Source organism: Stegostoma tigrinum, chromosome 30 (genome assembly GCF_030684315.1).
Source record: "Stegostoma tigrinum isolate sSteTig4 chromosome 30, sSteTig4.hap1, whole genome shotgun sequence".
In the NCBI taxonomy this organism is placed as follows: domain Eukaryota; kingdom Metazoa; phylum Chordata; class Chondrichthyes; order Orectolobiformes; family Stegostomatidae; genus Stegostoma; species Stegostoma tigrinum.
Genome location: NC_081383.1, coordinates 43738618 through 43758368, shown reverse-complemented (window position 1 = coordinate 43758368; position 19751 = coordinate 43738618). Strand labels below are relative to the sequence as shown.

At 40.4% G+C, this 19751-nt stretch overlaps 1 protein-coding gene across 3 annotated transcripts in view; it reads left to right on the top strand.

Moving 5' to 3' along the window:
* The window catches only part of crsp7 (cofactor required for Sp1 transcriptional activation, subunit 7), a 159696-nt gene that overhangs the window by 24292 nt on the left and 115653 nt on the right, over positions 1-19751 (top strand). The gene's annotated exons all lie outside the window — the stretch shown is intronic.

Here is a 19751-nt window from a genome sequence, read left to right as displayed (position 1 = left end):
GAAGATTATGGGGAAAGGGCAAGAAAGTGGACATGTCAGGTCAGCCATGATCCTGTTGAAAGACAAAGCAGGTTTGAGAGATAGGACTGCTTACTCCTGTCACTATTTCTTGTGATGTTACATCTTGGCATGGCTCATGTGAGCATTGTTCCACGGTATTTTTCCCCAGTAGGAATATTGTTGCCTCTTGAATTGGAATTTGCTTTTCTGCACCAGTCTTTGAGCCATGCTCATTTTATTTATTTTATACTAGTTTAATTAATAATGCAATGCTTATTATCTGAGGTTCTGCTTTTTAATTTGGCCACTTTTGATTATACCCCCTTCTTTCAGACTTCATGGTCCTACACATATCTTTGGACCCCGCATTCACCATGACAATGTTTGCTTCCCCTCTTACTCCAAATTCCTCCCCAACCCCAAGGAGTTTGCGGACCGTGGCATTTGGCAGATGGTGCACTTATGTAGATCACCCTTTCAAACTGTTGATTTCCCCTGAATATGTACGGTGCTAGTCATTTCCATTTTACTTGAATAGGCTTCTGCAAAGTGGTGGTGTGATCACCTTACTCATCCTCCCTGCTCTTGTCCATGCACGTTACAAAAGCATCTCACCTGTTACACAAGTGAAAGAGCTAAAGATCCTATATTGCTGCCTTCTGTGTTCACATCAGCTCCAGTAATAGTCTCCTGTCCTTTTAAAGCAAATCAGAAGCATCTAGTCGCATGATTGCCTCTGGGTAACTTTGCTCTTCCTTGATGTGTTGCAGCTTCTAACGCTCATACTCCAGCTCATGAACCGAATGAAGTCCTTCACACTACAGCTATTTATTGCTCGTGGTTGTAGTGAATCACTGGTACTCACTAGCTTCCACATGCCACAGCTGCAACATCTTTGCACTCTCCTTCAGCTTCGTACCTTGTGTTCACTCATCTCTATTGTAACGTGTCCATTTAAAAATTCCTTTCTGTTTTAAAACCAATCTATGGTCTTGGCCATCAACTTTGCAATTCTGACATTTGTGCATTCTTTCAGTTCTGTCCCCTTGACCATCCTGAATTTGATTCTGATCACCATGAGCTGTCAGTTGCTAGGGCCTGAGGTTTTGAAATACCTCCCTTAAACAACCACCTCTTGTTCCTCCTCTTGCTGAGGAATCATGGGGACCCCTCTTGCATTTGCTACATGAATGCTGTGGGGTGTTTGTGCCATATGGATTCTGATTATTAGAAGTAAGTTTTACAATATAATGGATAAACTTTACTGCACATTGTTAGAACAGTAATGTAGTGTTCAAAAGCATGGAACTTTGGAGCTATGTTCGTTTAATAAAGCCCTGGATATCTCTGTCTAATTTAAAAATAAATGTGACTGGTCCCTAACCAGATCATTCTCCCCGTACCTTTGTGGGTTTTCTCCAGTTTCGTCCCACAATCCAAAGATGGTCTTGAACAAGGCAGTTTCAACAGGCATGGTATTATTGGGACTCGGGATTAACAGTCCAGCGATAATGTTCTAGGGACCTGGGTTCGAATCCTGCCACAGCACATGGTGGCATTTGAATTCAGTAAATATCTGGAATTAAGAATCTAGTGATGACTGTGAATCTATTGTTTGTCAGAAAAAAATCTGATTCATTCATGCTGTTTAGGGAGGAAACTGCTATCCTTACCTGGTCTGGCCCACGTGTGACTCCAGATTCACAGCAACATGGTTGTCTCTCAAGTGCCCTCTGGGCAATTAGGAATGGACAATAAATGCAGCCTAGCCCGTGAATGAATAAAGGATGTAACATTCTTTAAGAAAAATGGTCCACCTTTGCTGTTTATTGCCAATGACTTCCATGTTAAGTAATTTTTTTTTTAGATATCTGCTCTGTGGCTTGATGCTGATCTATAGAAAATCACTGTGCCAAAACCATGTGTGACACTAACGTTTCAAGTGACAAATATTATTTAAACTTGTTAACATTTTTATTTCTATGACCAACATTATGAAGTCGACAGGAATACATTTACTGCAACATTTTTCCCCTACTTGTGAGAAATGGGCATCGGTGGCTGGCAAGCATTTATTGACCATTCCTAGTGGCCCTTAAGATGATGGAGAGCTGTTGCTTTGAACCGCTGCAGGCCACCTGCTGTGGGTTGACCCACAATGCCATTCAGGAGGGAATTCTTGGTTTTTGACACAGCAACAGTGAAAGAATAACGATCTCTATGCAAGTCAGGATGGTGAGTGGCTTAGGGACCTTTTAAGGTGGTAGTGTTCCCATATGTTTGCTCCCCTTGTTCTTCCAGATGGAAGTGATTGTGGGCTTGGAAGGTGCTGTCTAAGGATCTTGAATTGAATGCTTGTTGTGCATCTTGTAAATAATGGTACACGCTGCTGCTACTGAATGTTGGTGGAGGGAGCAGTGTGGATGTGGTGCTAATCAAACTGGCTGCTTCGACCCAGATGGTGTCACGCTGCTTGTGGTGTTGGAGCTGCACACATCCAGGTATGTGGGAAGTATTCCATCACACTCCTGACTTGCCCTTGTAGATAATGGGCAGGCTTTGGGGAGTCAGGAGGTGAGTTATCATCTCAGTATTCCTAGCTTCTGACCTGTTCTTGTAGCCACTGTGTTTATGTGCCAAGTCCAGTTCAGTTTTTGATAAATGCTAACCTTAAGGATGTTAATAGTAAGGGATTTAGTGATGAAGATACGTCAAGGGATGGTGGTTAAATAGTCTTTGATTGGAGATGGTCATTGCCTGGCATTTCTCTGGCATGAATGTTACCTGCCACTCGTCAACCCAAGCCTGAATCTTGTCCAGATCTTGTTGCATTTGAATGTGGACTGCTTCCATATCTGAGGAGTCATGAATGGTGCTGAACGTTGTGTAATTATGGGCGAACATCCTACTTCTGACCTTATGGAGGGAACTAGGAAAGAAAGTTATAAAACGTTGTACAAAATTCTTTTGAATGTCAATCTACAGATTAATCCATTTGAGGCTGAGATGCATAAATTTGGTACTAGTGTAAGTAGAGTGCACTAAGCTGTAATTTTGGTGTAAGATCATACGACATTGGTGCAAACATTAGGCTATTCAGCCCATTGAGTCTGTTCCACCATTCAATCATGGCTGATAAGTTTCTCAACCCTATTCTCCTGCTTTCTCCCCATAACCCTTCATCCCGTTGACGATCAAGAACCTATTTATCTCAGTCTTAAATATACTCAATGACCCGGCCTCCCCAGCCTACTGTGGTAGTGAATTCTGTAGATTCACCACTCTCTGGCTGAAGAAATTTCTCCTTATCTCTGTTCCAAAAGGTCTTCCCATCGTTGTAAGGGTGTGCCCTCGGGCCCTAGTCTTGCCTACCAATGGAAACATCTTCACAAAATCTACTCTGTCCAGAAATGTATTTTCATGCTTTTTGATTTACAGCTGTTGGTCCCTGTTGACTTTAAATATTTGTGTAGTTCACATTCACAAACTGATCTGATCTGTTAGACTGTGTAGATTTTTGCTGCCTTTCCACTGTTAAGCAATCAATAAGGCAGATAACGTTATAGTTTTTAAAGGTAAAGTTACTAAAAAGGAAACTGGAAGTTGGTACACCAATCAACTGCTCATAGATTTCTGCACCTGAGAAGATGTTGGTATAAGGAACCACCGTTCTCCATAATGTTTAGCATCAGAAGATATGACGCCACTAACCGCCTCCAAAAAAAAACTGGGTCTGCTCGACAATGAGACCATGGCTGACCTGCAATTGAGTTCCGAATTCCTATCTTTTATTGATTCCATGCAGTTCAGTTCCTGATTTTTAAGTTGGCTTAGAATATTCTTTGTGACCTAGTCTCAGCATCTTTCTGTAATGAAAAATTGAATGATTGTTTGTGGATGAGGTACTAATCAAGTGGACTGCTTTGTCCTGGATAGTGTCAAGCTTGAATGTCATTGAAGCTGCACCCATCCAGCAAATAGCGAGCATTCCATCACAGTCCTGGCTTATGCTTTGTAGATGGTGGACAGGCTTTGAAGAATCAGAAGGGATTACATGCTGCAAGAATTTTAACCTGTGACTTGTTCTTGGAGCAACAGTGTTTGTGTCTAGCTTCTGTTCAATTGCAATTCCCAGGTTGCTGATGATGGGAAATTAGCAGTTGTAATACCGATGAATGTCCAAGGCTGAGAGGTTCTGTCTTTTGAAGATGTTAATTACCGATGCCACACAACAGCTACTTTCTACTTGGCAGCCCAAACCTGCGTATCATCTAGGTCTTGCTGAATTTGGACATGGATTGACGTGAAAATGTCCTGTAAGATGGAGGTGGAGTAGGGCTTGAGTCTGGGGGTCATCTTCTCCATCCACTTACTTTTTCCTTTGCATTTTCTCTCTCCCTTGCATTTTTTCCTTTTTAAAAAAATTTTACTTGCCTCTTGGGAAGAATTAGTTTGCAGTAATGGCGTCCATTGGCAATGACAAGTGGATCCAGCAGTGCAAACACAAGTAGGCCCAGCAGCATGGATTTGTGGTAGCAGTGTCAGAGGCGAGTTTGGATTCCTGGCAGTTTCTGACAAGATGGTTCTAGCACCAACTCATGGTTGCTGAGACAGGGGCAAATTTCACTTCCTGTTGACATCTGCATCTGGCGCAGATTCATGTAGGTGTGGCACGGGTAAGTTTTTGGGCCCAGTATGAGATCTGGCAGCATCAGTGGCATGGCATTGACAAAGCCCATCGACTCAGTGGCGAAGGTGTTGGGTGGAGGCAAGTTGGCATGAAGGTGACAACTTTTTGTTTCAGCAGCCCTGCAGCGAAAGGGGCTCCTGCTTGGCCACTAGGCTGTTGGTGGAGCACTTAACAAGAAGGTCTGTAAAGTTGAACACCTTTTTATTTCTTTGTTCTGCCTTTGTATTCTATGTTTCGGTATATTTTTGTGTTTTAAGATGGTGCTGGAGAGTTGTGACACTATATGGTATTTGTCACTGTAATCTGTGTTACAAAGCACACAACAATAAATAAATAAAAATAAATTGCTTCAGTAACTGAGGAGTTGTGAACGATACTGAATGTTCTGTAATCATTGCTGAAGGCCCATTTTGAACATGTAATGGAAGGAATGCTGAAGACGAAGCAATCAAAGATGTTTGTGTAGGACATTACCCTCAGGAGCCTTTGCAGTGATGTCCTGGATGTGGGATGACTGGCCTTTAACAACTGTAATCATTTTCCTTTGTGCGAAATGTGACTCCTCCAGATGAGAAATTTCCCAAAATTCCCATTGACCCTAATTTTACTAGGGCTCCTGATGCTGCACTCAGTCAAATGTAACCTTGATGTCAAGGGCAGTCACTCTCACCTCACGTCTGGAATTGAGCTATTTTCTCCATGTTTGAACCAAGACTGTAATGAGGTTAGGAGTTGAATGGCAGAACCCAAACTGAATGTCCATGAGCAGGTTAATGGTAAAAAAGTACCTTTTGATAGCAGTATTGATAACATTCTCCATTACTGATACTAATACTCTCATACGGATGACTAACAATAGACTGGGGTATTAATTAGCTCGGATAATGTGTTTTCTTTTTCTGAAGAAGGGCCCAGACCCAAAAGGTCAGCTTTCCTGTTTCTCTGATGCTGCCTGGCCTGCTACGTTCATTCAGCTTGTTATCTCAGACTCCAGCATCGGCAATTCCTACTGTCTCATCAACTAGTTGGTTTGGGTTTGTCCTTCTTTCTGTGTGCAAATATACCTGGGCAGTTTTCTACATTGTTTATAGAGTGTCAGTGTAGTTGCTGTGCTGGAACAGGTTGGCTAGAGGTGTGCTAATTCATAGAGCAAAAGTCTTCAGGACTATTTTGCTGGAGTGTTGTCAGGGCTCATAGTAATGGCACTATCCACCGCCTTTAGCTGTTTTTTGATGATATGGAGTGAATTGAGTTGACTGAAGACCGGCATCTTTGTAGGGGTTCTCTTGAAGAGACTGAGATGATCATCTACTCAGCACTTCTAGCTGAAAATTACTGCAAATGCTTCAGCCTCTTGAGCCAATTTGTGATGCCACCTACAGTGAGTTTAATTGTCCACAATTATTCACAATTGGATGTGACAAGGCTGCAGGACTTGGAACTGATGTGCTGTCTAGGGAATTGCTTGTGCTGTTTGTAATTGTGTTGTAGCTTCAAAAGGTTGTTGTCTCATTTTTAGGTATGTCTGGTGCTGCTCCTGGTATGCCCTTTTGTGCTGTTCTTTTAACCAGGGTTAGTCCTTGAGTTGATGACAACAATAGAGCAGGGCAAATACTGGATCGTAAGGTTGCAATACAGTGTTTTGGAATGCAATTCAGCTTCTGATGACCCACAGCACTTCATGGATTCCCAGTCTGAAGTTAGTAGATACGTTTAAAATAATCCATCTTGCACGCACAATGCATAGAAGAATGAACATGGGCCTTTATCACTATAAGGTCTGTAGTGGTTACTTCTGTTTGTAGATGAATCAATGATAGATAAATTGATGAGGATTAGGGCATGTTGGTTTCTTTGCCTGCAAACCTAGCAATGCCCATTGGGACTTGACCGGCTAGGTCAGTAGTCGTACATTGAAGCCTCACATTCAAAGCACTATGTGCTTACTGGCCTCAGTGCTTCCTCCAGTTAATGAAGGCATGCCAGATACTTCCTTTGAATTATCTATAATAACATTTTGCTCATGGTTTTAGTTTGACTTCCAGTGATGGACTTTGCAGCTGCCAGTGGCTAAACACAGGACAGAAATTACCTGTAACTTCTTCCTGTAACTGTTCTGTCTCTTCACCCGTGATCACAGGAGGTTTTGATGTAGTTAAAGCTATGAGGGCCAGTTGGCTCAACTGGTTGGACAACTGGTTTACAAAGCAGCAATGACACCAACAGTGTGGATTTGATTTCAGTTCTGGCAGAGGTCACCATGAAGGCCTTTCCTTCTTAACTTCTCCAGTCCAAGGTTGTGCATGCAATGTGGATTGGCTGTGCTAAATTGCCCATAGTGTTCAGGGATGTGTAGATTAGGTGGGTTATGGTGGGGTGGGTCTAGGTGGGATACTTTGAGGTTCGGTGTCGACTGGTTGGGCGGAAGGGCCTGTTTCCACACTGTAGGGATTCTGTGATCCTCCCCTCACCAGAGGTGTGTTGATCCTCGGATTGAACCGCCACCAGTTTTCGAGAGAGTACAGTGCTATGGACCTCTGGGACTAAGGCAACTTTGCTTTTGCTTATACTTGGTTTTTATTGCACTCTGTGGAGGGAAAAATATATCTTGAAGAGTTTAAATAGCTCCTGGGTTCCTTATTATAGATTTAGCTGCATGATTTGAAGATGTTTGCCTTCACCCTCGGCACCTATCTCTTTGATCAGAGAGGGGAGACATTGGGTGACTCTCAGCTGCCCTTTCTCAATGCTGGCTACTTCCCTTCCTTTCTTTTCACTTGTTTTTACTCCACCACCCCCGCTGCTTTCTAAAGTCTGTGCTGTTGAAGGCAAAAAGGTTTATTTGTGGCACCATTCAAAATCAGCTATTATTGATGCCTGTCTAGGTGTTGAAGTTGCTGCCCTAAATTCTTTCAAGAGAATGACCTCTCAGAAGAAGTATTTACTCCTAATGCCTGTATCATTCCAATATTCATATTTGAACCTTCATGTTCAATGCCATCATTGTGGTTCTGTTATGTTTCGAAGTGCTTTCCCTATTTTGTGTACGCAGTGCTTCTTCACTGAACTGATTGGCATGATCCATGTAACAGTACATTGATTCACTATGGAGATGACTGAAATGTCAAATATAAGTTTGTTAGAGATGACAATCTGCAGATTCAGGAACCCAAGGTAGACAAACAGGAGGTTTGAAGGACATAGCAAGCCAGGCAGCATTTGGAGGAAAGTCAACATTTTGGCTATTACCCTTATTCAAGACTGGATGGGGGCGCAGTGGAGCTGCAGATGGGGGTGGTGGAGGGGTGATGGTGGTGATAGGCGCCAGTAGTAGGTTCAGACTAGTTGGTTGATGGAAGGGCTTGCTGAGTTCAAATAAAAGTTCAGTGGACAACGTATCATGTTATAGATGGTATGAGACATTGCTATCTTTTAATACAGTTTGTAAAAATGGAAGTAATTTTTGAAATTTTGTTTAATATATGCTTCTCTTTAATTGCAACTGATTTCTCTGTTTTTATTCAGAATTTGTATCAAACAAAGAATCACAAGTGTGCAGAATGTACAACATCATTTTGAAGTTGCACTGAAGTAGACAGTGGTATATTTTGTTGACATCAGTAATTTAAACATTGTAAGCTTGTCATTTGCATGTTAATTTGTATATACATAAAAACTGAAGAAATTACAGTTTGCTATATGCAACATCTATTTTTATCACGTAAAAGCTGCATAGACATGAATTTTACTGTTCTATAATGTCTAAGATTTAGTTTAATGTTGGTGATTTTCCCAAGTTATTGATGGTGACAGGGCAATTAATGAGTGAAGGCAAGATACAATCTCTGAAAAGAATGGTTCAATCTGTGTAATGCCTTGCCAAATACATCAGAGCGATTTATTCTGAAATGATAAAATGCAGCAGCAATTACAGCTACTGATTGCAGCTGTAATTGCTATTGCATTTCTAGCATCTGTTCTGCATGGTGGCTCTTGCATAGTGCACTGAACTCTTATTAGCTTGGCTTCATTTCTGCTCAAAATATTGCATAGATTCTCCCTGGAGCCGGCTTCAGGTTTCCATTTCGTAATGTCTAACTGTGAACACATCTTGCACCATTGTGTATTTGAACAGGAAAATCTCATAACATTCCTGATGCAGAGAACAGGAGCCAATTAGTCTGTATTTGGAGACTGCATTGCAAGACTGAACAATATTAAAATTTGCTTTCTGTTGTGTTGAATTTCTGCTCAAGTGCTATCAGTTTTGCATATATTTTTTACATAAAGTTTGGGATACTGAATGAAATTACCTGGAAATGTATTCTTTTGCGACCAAGTTTTATAACTGCACTTGAACGACAGTTCCAGTTAGATCTCCAGCCACTTGGGACTTGCACGTTGCAACTGCTGCACAGATACAGATGATCAGAACTGAATTTAAGTACTGTTCAGCAAATCAGTTGAACAAAAATTAAGCTGTTAATTTCATTAGAATGCAGTATTCTTTGTTCAATGTAAAATATGGAGCCAAAATCTCATCATCCAGTTTTCGAATATACGCTGTTTTCTTCCAATTTCTAGTACCTATCCCAAAGATCAGTTATTTGTAGCCAATTGTGTATACAGGGGATCTCTTACCTACGAATGGCCAGCTTATGAATGCTTGTACTTAAGAGCATGATCTCATGCAGAAAGGTCATTTTAAAGATCTGACGTGAGCATTTTCTCTACTTACAAACAACTTCTTGCATACGAACGCGAGCAGATCTTGTTCACAACTGGGGGACTGCCTGTACTTAAAAAATGAAAATTGGTTATATTAAATAGTGCAGTGAAAATAAGTGTAGCCCAAATTTAGGCTAGGTATAATTGAGAAATTCAATCTACGTTTTATTTGTAATGTTGAATTTTTTTCAAGATTTCTTCAAGTCGACATGCTAAATTTGTACAGTTCTCTAGCATTCCAATGAATGATCCCAGATTTTCCCATTATGCTGTTGGATTAACTATCTCATGTCCCTCTAGAGTTGTAACAAGAAACAACTGGGATGTATAATTTTTCTACAAAATCCCTTGACTTGTAACCTGAATCAGGGTCCATTTCTGTGGTGATGGAGTAGTGAATTGGTACTTGTGGCATTACAACATCTTGGGATGTTGGATTCACCTTCGATCAAAACGACATACCTTGCCATTTGTGGATTTGTGACCGTGAGCTTGCTTTTTATGGGTGTATCAATGATTGACAATATAAGCTGATTTGCGTTGATATATTTTGAACTCTAGTTGACATCAATGTGCTTATTTAGAAATGCCAACCCTTTCTTGGCTATCTTAGAATCTCAGCGTTGACCTTGTATCAAGTCTGTTGCTAGTTTTTAGCTAAATCATCCTGTTGATTTTAGCTATGTGGCAAATGAAGTACAAATTCACACCCCTGTCTTTCAAGGCTCTTCCAGTCCTCACCAGCGGTATTAAATATAACATTTTTTAAATATCATTTTGTTGGTATTCTTAGTGTTAGCTACATTTTTGTCCTCTGCTTCATCACTGTCTCAGTCTTCCCCACTAGCTCCTCGCCATTCAAAGTTTGAGCTGTTGCGGAAATCGTGACCCATGTGCCTTTCTTGAATAACTATTCTATTATTTGTGTGCCACAGAAGCAGTTATTTTAGTTGGACAATTGCCACCAAAACCCAGTCTTGTTATGCTTGTCACCCTCTGAGAAGGTAGTTCTGGATAATCTAAGATGTGTGTTACAATTTTACTTTGAGTTACATAGACATTATTTGTCACTTTAGATTCAGAGTTGTACAGCATGCAAACAGACCCTTCAGTCCAATTTATCCATGCTGACCAAATATCCTAATTTAACTTAATCCCTTTTGCTATTATTTTGCCCACATTCCTGTAAACTTTTCCTATCCATGTAACCATCAGATGCCTTTTAAATGATATTGTGCCAGCGTCCATCACTTCCTCCAGCAGCTCATTCCGTGCATGCACCACCCTCAGCATGAAAAGTTGCCTCTTAAGTTCTTTTTAAATCTTTCCCCTCTCACCTTAAACCTATGCTGTCTAGTTGTGGACTCCCCTATCGTGGGGCAAAGAATTTTGGTTATTCACCTTACCTATGCCCCTCATGATGTTATAAACCTCTAAGATCACTCCTCAGCCTCCATTCTGCGGAAAAAAGCACCAGCCTCTTCAGTCTGTCTGTATACCTCACACCCATCAACCCTGGCAATACCCTTGTAAATCTTTTCTGAACCCTTTCGAGTTTCACACACCTTTGTTAAAGCAGGGACACCTGAATTGAATGCAGTATTCTAAAAGTGGCCTAACCAATGTTCTGTACCTCCCAACTCGTATAGTCAATGTCCTGACTAATAAAGACAGGCACACCAAACACCACCTTTGCTACCCTGTTTACCTGCAAATCTAACCTTCAAGTAACTGCACCCCCAAGATATCTTTGTTCAGCAACACACCTCAAGGCCTTACTATTAAGTGTATAAGTCCTGTCCACCTTCTAAAAGAACAAAGAAATTTTGCACCTTTAATAAACATGTTTGTTTTTGTCAGTTGGGTTAGGGGGATGATGCTCAATTTATTGTTACCTAAAGGAAAATCATTTGCCTTCGGTGAAACTGAAGAATTGTGGCAACTAACTGCATGTTTGCAACACTGAATATACTGAAAAGTAATTTTGTCGCATTAGAAATTCCACTTGTTCAGTTTAAGCAGCTAGCTTGTGTGCGCGTGCTAAATAATTGCATAGGTGTTTACTTTTTAACTTGGCTATATGAAGAAAAATACTTTGTGGATACTGGAAATATGAAATTAAAACAGTGCTGGAAATATTCAAAGCTTGGGCATCACCTTTAAGGAGGAAGAGTCAGTGTTTCCGGTATTGTCTTTAGACTAGACTTTGAGTAATTTAGCCGAATAAAACAACTTGCATGTCCAAGACATGAGTGATGTACTTTTGCAGGACAAACAAGGCAAGAGAATAGAGTTATAGTCATAAGCACAGAAACAGACCATTCAGTCCAACTTATCTGAGTCAACTGCATTTCTCAAACCAAACTAATCCCATTTGCCTGCCTTAGTATAGGCCCTTTGGCCCACAATGTTGTGCCAAACTTTTACCTTAAACCTAAGGTCTATCTAACTTGCACCCGTACCTTATACTATCATCCATATGCCTATCTACTAGCTGCTTAAATGCCCCTAATGAGGCCGACTTCACTACCCTCCAGCAATGCATTCCGCACCCCGGCCACGCTGAGTGAAGAACCTACCTCTGACGTTTCCCCTATGTCTACCTCCACTGACTTTAAAACTATTCCCCCCCCTTGTATTAGCTATCTCCACCCGAGGAAAAAGCCTCTGGCTGTCCACTGTATCTATACATCTGATCATTTCGTACACTATCAAGTCACCTCTCCATCTTGCGTTGTTCTAAACAGAAAAGCCCACGCAGTCTCCCCTTTTCTTCATAAGACCTTCGCTCCATTCCAGGCAACATCCTGGTAAGTCTCCTTTTCACGTTTTTCCAGTGCTTCCATATCGTTCCTGTAATGAGGTGACCAGATCTGGACACAATACTCCAGATGTGGCCAAACCAGGCTTTTGTATAGTTGGAGCATAACTTCACGGCTCTTGAACTCAATCCCTCTGTTAATGAAAGCTAACACATCATATGCTGCCTTAACAACTCTATCCACCTGGGTGGCAGCTTTCAGGGAACTGTAGAATGAGCCCCAAGATCCCTCTGCTCCACACTGCCAAGAATCTTTCGTTGACCCTGTATTTTGCTTTCAAGTTTGTCCTTCCAAAATGAATGTTCTAACTGTACCCACATCTACCACTTCTGTGGCAGTTCATTCCATTTAAGCACCACCCTCTGCATGGAAAAATTTGCCCCTCTGATCCCTTTTGAATCTTTCCCTTCACCTTAAACCTTTGCCCTCTAGTTCTGAACTCTCCAACCCTCGGGCAAAAGCCTTTGCAGTTCATCTTATCTCTGTTCCTTATGATTGTATAAACCTGTACAAGGTCACCCTGAATCTCTCCTGCAGTGGGGGTGGTGTGTAAAAGGTCCCAGCCTATCCAGCTTCTCCTTTGTAACTCTAGCACCTCCACACCTGCCCAGTCTCTAACACCCTTGTAAACCTTTACTGCATCCTTTCCAATTTAATAATACCCTTTATGTGGGAAGCTAGTCAGAACTGCGTGTAGTTAACAAAAGTGGCTGTACCAGTGACTTGTACAGCTGCAGCATGTCATCTGAACTCTTATACTCAAGGCAGTGATGAAGGAGGCCAGGCATGCCAAATACTACCCTGTCTACCTATGACACCACTTTCATGGAACTATGTACTTGCACCCCTAAGTCTGTCTGTTCAACAGCACTCTACAGTGCCCTACCATTAACTGTAAGTCTTGCCAAAATGCAACACGTTCATTTATCTAAATTATACTCCACCTGCCACTCCTCAGCCCATTGGCCCATCTAATCAAGATCCTCAGAGTTATCTTCACCACCCACTATACCACCAATTTTGGTGTCAGGTTAAGCCATCACTAGTTGTCTCAGTCTGAGAGTGCAGTAGTATGATTTGATGAGACTGTGATGACTTTACTGGTATACTTGCCTTTATTAGCCAAAGCGTAAAGCTCAAGAACAGGATAGTGATGTGGGAAGTGTTGTTGGAACTGTTTAAGATATCAGTAATGCCACCGCTAGTGTCATTTGGTTCTGGGATCCACGATATAGGAGGAGTGTGATATCATTAGCAAGGTCGCAGAGGACATTTTGTATGGTAACCAGAATGGCGTTGAAATAATTACTGGCAGTACGCTCAGCCTGATCAAAATAAAAGTATCATTAGTCGCTTGCTAATGAGTAAATTGACCATCTAGGAAATCCAATCCGACTATTCATGGGTTCTGTGGGTCCTTTCATGATTGATAAGCCTGATGCTAGAACCTCACCTGTGACCACACATTTGGCAATGTTTCCAGGAGGAGGAATTGGTCCATGGCCTTGATTGCTGGCATTCCTTTCTCCGGTTCCTTTTCCACAATTCCTGGTATTGATGGATCTTCTCGAAGAATTCTGTTCCTTTGTGCAGGTGTATTCTTCAAGTCTATTTCTTACGAACAATGGTCTCCCATGCATTGACACCTGTGGTGCACTTCTTGAGGGAAGGCTTCAAGGGTGCCTTTGAAACATTTTGTTCCTCCTCCTCGCATTCAAGTGCCTCACTTGTGCTGGGTTAAGATGATTGGCTCGGCATTCGGAACTTGGGCATCCTCAGCACATGGCCAGCCCTTTGGAGTTGGTTTTGGGTGATCCTGGGGTTTGGTGTGGACTTGATGGGCTGAATGGCCTGCTTCCACACTGTAGGGATTGTATGAAAGATTGTATGGATTTGATGCTGCTGCTATTAACTGCCGAAGGGACAGTGATGTTAATGTGTCCATACCCCCAACTGATACTGAGAAACCACCAAAGTGTTGGTGGCTCTTAAGTGATTTGAGATGGCGTCCATGCATAGTCCAAGTTTTGGAACCATTTAGAAGAGTTTGAAAGGTAACTCTATCAGAAACAATGAACCTGACATCAGCACAAGTTGATAGCTTTTCCCAGAAATGAGTGGCGACACGAAGGGCCAAATATGGGTTTGACGTTCTGTTTGTAAGTAATTTTGTCCTTTTCTATATCCTTTACGCAAGTTGCCATGTAAATGAAATTATATAATTTAGGCTTCTGTTTTACTTTATTTTAGGACAATAATAGTTCCTGTCATTTTCACCCAAGTTGTCAGGTTTGACCATAGAAAATTGGAAGTAAGCCACCTCACTGATTTGAGGCACTTAGGTATTGCTAGTTGTGCCTGGCTCATTCCTGGAGCTCAAGGGGTGGATTGGTTGCTGGGAGTTAGTTTTCCGGGATGGTCTTTACAGATAGACAAATGGCAACCTGTCACTTAAATAGAATTTTATTGGCCCCATTCCAGCAGTTATCCCTGTGCATGCTTCAATGTGTGTGTTGGCACGTTTTGATACATGGGTTGAGTGAGAGCACTTTATATGTGCTAAACAAACTTTCCAGTGTAGAATTGTTTAGTTAATTTCAGAAGACAGGTAATTTTGAGTTCATATGCATCAGTTCTCCTATACGTCCTACCTGGTTGACAAACCCAAAATAATGGGGTTAAAAAAGAATTTGCATCTTACACTACTGTTGGACCCATTTCAAATATATGGAGATGCTTAAAATGATGAATTTCATTGGTTGCTGAATTTCATTGGTTGCTGAATTTCATTGGTTGCTGAATTTCATTGGTTGCTGAATTTCATTGGTTGCTGAATTTCATTGGTTGCTGAATTTCATTGGTTGCTGAATTTCATTGGTTGCTGAATTTCATTGGTTGCTGAATTTCATTGGTTGCTGAATTTCATTGGTTGCTGAATTTCATTGGTTGCTGAATTTCATTGGTTGCTGAATTTCATTGGTTGCTGAATTTCATTGGTTGCTGAATTTCATTGGTTGCTGAATTTCATTGGTTGCTGAATTTCATTGGTTGCTGAATTTCATTGGTTGCTGAATTTCATTGGTTGCTGAATTTCATTGGTTGCTGAATTTCATTGGTTGCTGAATTTCATTGGTTGCTGAATTTCATTGGTTGCTGAATTTCATTGGTTGCTGAATTTCATTGGTTGCTGAATTTCATTGGTTGCTGAATTTCATTGGTTGCTGAATTTCATTGGTTGCTGAATTTCATTGGTTGCTGAATTTCATTGGTTGCTGAATTTCATTGGTTGCTGAATTAATAGAGGGGGAAAAATAAAACACGTGATTGACTGGTTAGTAACATTTCCTACTTTGGAGGTAATGGTTGAGAAAGAAAACTAAGTGTCTTGCCTCCTTTAATGCTCAAAATTTAAAATGACACTTGGGCCAATAACACTGACGTTTGAAAAAGTGTGTGCTGTACTGAGGTAACCTGACACACACGACTGATGCAACGAGAGGGTATTAGATTCTTTGTGTGGTGGGGTGGGTCACAAACTTTGAGGCAACAATGGCTGATCCTCCTCCTTCCTGTTGTACACAGTCATCTTCCTTTTCTGTTGCACACAATGACAATTTTTATGCCTTCTCACAGTGGAATAATTTTGTGCAAGACTGCTCAGAGGGTGTAAATTCTGATAAGTTGTATAATCTTTTTGTACCCTTGACTTTCTTTCAGGGTGATGACTTGATATGGTGTGTTTCTTAGTTTCAGAAAGCAGGGTCCATTTTATAAACTAAACAAAGTGAAGGGAGGGGAAGAGAGTTTATGTAAGTGCAGATATGCTCATGCCTGCTGTAAGTGAGTAATCATTGGCCTTGGTGACCTGTGGATTTCTTTAGTTGGAGCATTTTTAAGATGTCACAGTCATAGCTTTTGCAGCCAAGAAGTATTGGAAGGATTAAAAAATGAGTAAAGGCATTTGTGCAAAAAAATTGTGAACACTAGAAAGACCCACAGCGTATTAGTTGCTCAGATTTGAGGATACATTAGGTTATATTTCATATTGGCTTGGTTAAAACCTTGCAAGGAGGCTATGATTGCAATTTTGACATTGAATGTGATGGGGTGCCACAAGAAGGGTAGAGTTGAACAGCGAAAGTAGACTTCATTGCCTTTGCCTGTTAACTGATACTTTATATATGTAATATATAGTTCAAATTACCTTTTCCTTTTTAATGTGGACTGTATACCGTCAAAACATGTGTAGGTTGCTGTATGTACTGTTCAGGCAGACTGGTAATGATTTTGTAGCCCACAGTTGAGCTTTGGCATCCCAGCAACAACATTTCATCATTGTCTGTACCTGGTTATAATGTAGTAATGAGCTGTGTATTGTGCTCGACAGTCACTGCTATTATTCATTTTCCCAATGAAATGCTACAACTTAATCAGTGCTTTGTTTTGTGTTACATACAACAGACTGCACTTAAGCAAATATTCCAAAGAATGGTACTATTTTCATGCAAAGTTGTACTGTTTGTCTTTCATCACTTTTTTCCACCAAGCATACGGTTTACCATTGTTTTGCATTTTTTTAAAAAGCATTGAAGTTTTGCCTGATTGATGTAACAGTTCAATGACTTGTCCAGAAGAAGACTAAATGACTGTTCACTAGCTATTTGATGAGCTCCATTGAGTGCAGTGCAATATTTAATGGTCTGCAGCTAGTTCTAGTCATACTGTACCCGAGGCAATGTGACAACCTTTGGTATTGACAAGGCATTGGCACACCGATGTGCAGTTCATTGTTTGCTGACAGCAACACTGGTGGTTACACGTTTGTACAGAAGTAGTGCATCAGTTTGCTTTGTATCAATCAACGCTCCTTCAAAATTAGAGGAAGTAGATGTGTACAAGATTCTATAATGGAACAGCACAGTAAGATTTCAGACACTTAAAGGAGATCAAACAAGGGAATGTACTACTTGTTACGGTTGAATGTTCCCAATAAGTAAATAGGAGGGATTCTACAGTCTTGTGCCCATTTATATTCTTATCACCATGCCTGCTAGCTTGATTCAGTTGATAGCAATTTTGGTTCTGATTACAAGCTTGTGGGCTGAACTTTGTTCCAGGACTTAAGGACATAATGTTGGCTAATAATGAAGTACTGTTCTGGGGAAATGTGGAAGACTTTTGTAAACAATTTATACATGAAAAACTTTGAAGTTTGAGTATTATGTAATAGAATATCAAAATGGCATATCTAATAAAACAAACTTTATGGTTACAGTTATGTTCAATGGCCAAACTGACACAATTGTCCTATTCTTCCCACTCCCCTACCACACTTCCATGTTATGTCTGATTGCAGTATCATTATTTTCAAATCTCGCCAAGAACGGTGTGAGTCTGTCATCTTGCTTCTGTTGCTGCACCACCTCTTCTCATTGCTTTGGACATGCTTTGCTCGCACCTTGCTGTTGCAAGTATGGAGTTATTCTGAGGTTTGACCCATTACTTATCACATGGTGTCGATCCTGTACCAGTGAAAAGCATGATCTCTCAGCAGTGAAGCTGTAATAATGTTGAAGGTAGCACATTGTATGATTTCAGTGTTGTGAACTCTGACACAAAACAGTGAGATGGATTAAAAGGTATTTTTAGAAAATTGACTACCACCAGTAAAAAAAAATACAAAGGCAAAATGAGAAAAAAATTGACTATTAATATTATGGTGGAAACGCTTACCATGATTTGCTGTCACCATGTTAGGAACAGACATCACTTACTTAGCTTATGTAGTTCTGTTCTTTCTCCCCCATTTGAAAATCTTTTGGAAATAAGTGAACCGATACTACCTTGATCTTCGAGTTTTTACGTAACTGTGTGCTGCTGATAAATGGTATAGTAATTATCAACAGGCTCTCTCGTTCTAAATGAAAACAGTTATATCTGAGAAAGATAAAAGTTTATTATTCTATACTTTGCAAATAATTTTTGAGAAGTTTATTATTTTTAGTTTATAGCTTAATCTGATGTGTATGTACCTATCTTTGATTTGTGTATAATGTTTTGAAAAGAAACCCTGTTCTTCCTGGCTCACCTCTGGGAGCTGTTCTGTAGTTAGCTGCTTCTCTTCCTTAATGATATCACTGGATGCAAAGATCTTCCATAGCTACCATCAGAATTAAATTCACGCCTGGAAAGGTGAAATCCATGCACCAGAAGTTGTTAGGCCTATATTTCTTAAAAGTGCTGTTGACCACAAAATATGGATAAAGTTTCTCTAAAATGGTTAATGTTTATAACAGTAAAGAAAATTGTTAATATCATGACTAAACTAAATAAAACAGAGAGCTGCGGATGTTGGGAATTTGAAACAAAAACAAATTGTTGAAGAAGGGTCCCGACCCGAAATGTCAAACTTTCCTGCTCCTCTGATGGCTGCTTGGCCTGCTGTGCTCATCCAGCTTCGCACCGTGTTATCTATGTTGAAGAAACTCATCAGGTCTGGCAGCATCTATGGAGAGAAAACAGAATTAATGTTTCAAGTTTGTAGAACATTACAGCACAGTACAGGCCCTTCGGCCCTCGATGTTGTGCCAAGCTGTCATACCGAGTGACCCAGTTTGAAAAATGGACCTGTTGCTAAACCAGAGTTTTTCCAGCATTTCTTGGATGAACTGTTAGTTTTGGGCTATTTTCTTGTTGCTGCTTTTGTATTACATTTTAATTTTCATTGATCATTTGTCCACACCTGTAGTGTATTTTAACTAATTGTGGTAATATTATACAATGTATTTGGATACATTTGCTGTGAAATACGGAATGTTTTTATGTAAGGTTGTTGGAATGACCAGAAAACCTGATGTAAATTTTTAAGACTGTCAGCATTCACTAGTTAATTTTGTGGTTCATTGTCATTACTTAAGTAGGTTGTATTTGAGGAGTAAATTGTCATTTAGAAAGCACTGGCAACATGAAGGCGACATCCTTGGGCTACAGCTGTAATAATGGTGCACGTGAAATGTGTCGAGCTAATTTGTGTTTCTTGTGCAACAGTAGGAATATTTAGCAATATGAAGCACAGTACCAGTTTTCTGTTTTTGAAGAGTTCCTTTTTTTTATTGAGCAATGTTGTGTAAATCCACAAAAGGTATATATTTGCAGTATTGCTGAAGTATGTGCTTGAGTTGTGGCATAATGTATACTACGACATGATTTTCTGTATTTAGTTTTTCTGATGCTGGTGTTTTACTATTCATTCATATGTGGGTGACTGCACATACATTCCTTAACAGGAGTTTCCTTTTGGTATTTCAGATTCATTCTTCATATTGTGGAGCCTTAAGGCTCCACAAGTACTTTTGAAATTCATGTTATCGTTTGATTGTGTCTATCAGTAGCTATATATTTGAACAGATCTTGCTATTTAGAATGGATGAACCAATCAACAGCGCTATGATTAGCCTCACCAAAATTCAAGCTCGCAAAATTCAAGCAAGGAAAGCAAAGTTCAAATGCAA